The sequence below is a fragment of the Tamandua tetradactyla genome, chromosome 10 (genome assembly GCF_023851605.1).
Source record: "Tamandua tetradactyla isolate mTamTet1 chromosome 10, mTamTet1.pri, whole genome shotgun sequence".
Classification (NCBI taxonomy): domain Eukaryota; kingdom Metazoa; phylum Chordata; class Mammalia; order Pilosa; family Myrmecophagidae; genus Tamandua; species Tamandua tetradactyla.
The window spans coordinates 42,617,956-42,621,438 of record NC_135336.1 but is presented as its reverse complement, the minus strand read 5'-3'; the positions used below and the strand labels follow the sequence as shown (position 1 = coordinate 42,621,438).

Here is a 3,483-nt window from a genome sequence, read left to right as displayed (position 1 = left end):
TGCTTCCTTGATGACTGCTCTACTGCAGTACCACGGAGTGGGTAGAGGTGTTTGGACTCCTACTCTTGGTGACCAGCATATCTGTACTGCTCTCCATGTTTTGGATCAATCTCTGTGGCAACTCAGAGCCTTGGTTCAACTGTTTAAAGTAAAAATAATATTATGGGTTTATTAAATATGTAGAAGCATAATGTATGACAACCATGGAGGATAAACAAATACATATATATTTTATTATATTTATTATATTTATATGTATTTATTATTGTATGCATCCTTTCATTGTCTGTAAAGAAGTAGATAATTTTTGAAGTTACACAGTTATGAATTTCAATAAATTTTATGATCTATAGAGAAAATAGAAAGTAGCATAAAGGAAGAGGCAATAAGATAAATTCTCAATTTGTCTTTGACAAAAGGGGAGAAAAAGATTAATGAAGGGGTTAAGAATTGATTGGATACATATAAAACAAGCTGGCATATCAATAATTACTTTAAATATAAACAGTCTAAACCACAAATTAATAGACAGATTGATAGTGCTTGCTTCAGCGGCACATAACCTAAGATTGGAATGATACAAAGAAGATTAGCATGGCCCCTGCACAAGGATGACACGCAAATTCATGAAGCATTCTATATTTTTAGAGAAAAAATAAAATAAAATAAATAAAATAAAAAATAAATAAAAAATAAAAAACAGATAAAAAACAAAACTTAACTATATCATGTTCATAAGAGATACACTTTAAACATAAAGTCAGAGACAGTTAAAAAGTTAAAAGTACCAAAAACATATCATAAAAATATCAGATATAAAACTGGTGTGTGAATATTTAAATTGATAACAACGTGGGCTTAGAGATAAAGAAAATGAAATAGATTGGCTAACATGTTCCATGCTTCAAAACCATCTTCTAAATGATTAAATATTGGTTTTAAATAATTTTAATAGTAAATATATAAAACTTTCTACTTTCAAGTGGGCAATTTAAAATTCCAAATTTTGTGATGATTAAAACCTTCACTAGTTTCAAGCCCTTTAACACCATTTTATAATCAATTAAAAAATAAGAATATATTATATAAGTAATCATACCCTTCAGATAGAATAAATATTTTAAACCTTTATTTTGCTAAGTTTTAACTCTTAAAGGAATCTGTATTAGAATTCTCCAGAGAAACAGAACCAACAGGAGATAAATATAATGTAAATATTATGATATTTATTATAGGATTGTCTCACATGTCTGTGGGGGGTGGGGTACATGAGGGGAGATGGGCAAGTCTGAATTCCATAGGGCAGGCTGCAAGCTGGGAACTCTGATGAAAGTTTTTGATGAATTCCCCAGAAAAAGCTGGCAACTAAAGTGGAAATTATTTATTTTAACTACTGGAATCATCCATTTTCCCTTTAAGTCCCTTCAGTTGATTAGATGATATTTCTCTCATTGATGAAGACAATCTACTTTCTTGATTAAAGATATATTCAGTCATAGATTCAATCAACTTGCTGGTGATTTAAATCTATGATACATCCCCACAGTAATAATCAGGTCAGTGTTTGCTGACCAAAAACCTAGACAGCACAACCTGACCAAGCTGACATATGAATTTCACCATCACAGTCCACCCCTGTCAACTTGGAACCCATAAACATCTCCTTAAGCAAAACTTAATCTGTAAATAAAAACAACAGTCACACTTTTGCCTAACATAATTACTCTTCTCTGTATCTAATAGGAAACACACTAATTCTTTCCCCAGAAGAGGGTGCAGTCCTTGGGAGGTAGTCACTCTTAAACTTGATATCTTATGATTTCAATACTATGACATAAGGCACATGATGAGATTAGGTAGGAAAGAAAACAAAGACGTTTGCTTTATGTATATATGCAAACATATTCATAAAAAAACAAGGAAGAAATATTCATAGCCATTTGTGCTGGTTTAAATCTGTTATGTATCCCAGAAGAGGCAATGTTCTTTTAATCCAATCTTGCAGAGGCAGACCTATTGTTGGGTGGGACCTTTTGATTCAGTTGTTTCCATGGAGATATGCTCTTGCCTACTCAAGATGGGCCTTAATCTGCTTGCTGGAGTCTTTTAAGGGAGAGATATTTTTGAAGAGAGCAAGAGCTGAGTGAAACTAAGAGACACAGAAGTGCCCTGGATGAACAAGCAAGGACCCATAAAAGCTCAGAGAGGAAGCCACTGGCAGAAACTGAAAGCAGAGCAACTCAAGGAGTGAAGGATGAAAGATGCCAGCCACATGTCTTCTCTTGTGACAGAAGAACCACAGGTGCCATCAGCCTCTCTTTAAAGTCAACGTGTCTTTCTCTGGATACCTTAATTTGGACGTTTTCATGGCTTTAAAGCTATAAATTTTTAAATAATAAATCCCAGTTGAAAAAGCCAACCTCTTTTGGGTATATTGCATTCTGACAGGTTTAGCAACTGAAAACACCATTATAACCCTCATATCTGTAACTGGTCATATGGGCATAGTTCATATCCACAACTGCCTGCTTCCACTATCCATTACATATTTCCTAAGCAAACATCTCAGCTACATGTGGTTCTTTGTCTTCTGGAGTGACCCAAATCATCATTCCTTAAGGTTCTTGGCCATTAGTAGTCCTGCATGGGTTGGGTTGTTGTAGTTTTCCATTGACTTTAATCCCAGGGCATGATAGTACTTAGAGATTCCCAAATGGATCTTCTGTATTACAGGTAAATTCTTCTTTACCTCCTTTGAGTAGCTGCGGTCCTATTTCCCTTTGATAATCAGCATCAATCACCCCAGCCAGAACAGTAATTTCTTTCTTTGTCTCTTGAGTTAGAGACATAAGGATATCAAAGTGGCCAGGTAGAAGTCTAACTTCCAGTTCAATGGAATTATTATTCTGTCTCCTGGTAGAAGAACTCTCTTTTTTGAAACTAAGAACTGTAGACCAGAAGATCTTAAATGTGTGGGGTCAGGAAGCAAAACTTTTTCTAATGAATCTCTAGGGTCAATAGTGAGTGGTGCCACTCCGATTTCTATCCCTTCATTCCTGGATATGTGAATCCTACCTATGAGAGAAACAACATCACAGAGTACATGTTGGTTTACAACATACACAACCTTCTGGAGAACATTACCTCAGCCCTGAAAGGTATTGTCACCCAGTTGGTGTCATAACTGAATCTTCAAAGTTCTTTTCCACTTTTCTTTATGGTACTTGCTAACTATTGGCCTCTTACTGGTATTTAGCCTTCAATGGAATCCATATTGGGGGGGCATTCTCAAGCAACCCCACTCTGAGAAGACCTAGACCCAGCACACCTGGGGCTGCTAACAGCCTCACACCATACACAGACTTTGAACTTTTTCTTCCATGTTCTTTCCTTAGTTTGCTGGTTGCTAAAACAAATACCATGCATTGGGCTGGTTTAAGCAACCAAAATTTATTGGCTGATGGCTTTGAGGCTAGGAGAACC

General features: G+C 35.6%; 1 non-coding gene across 1 annotated transcript; it reads left to right on the top strand.

Annotated features, from left to right (window-relative positions):
• The first annotated feature begins 539 nt into the window (after nucleotides 1-539).
• On the top strand, nucleotides 540-646 carry LOC143648936 (U6 spliceosomal RNA). Its single transcript, XR_013158834.1, has one exon. It is a non-coding gene; the product is annotated as a U6 spliceosomal RNA (small nuclear RNA).
• Nucleotides 647-3,483: the final 2,837 nt, after the last annotated feature.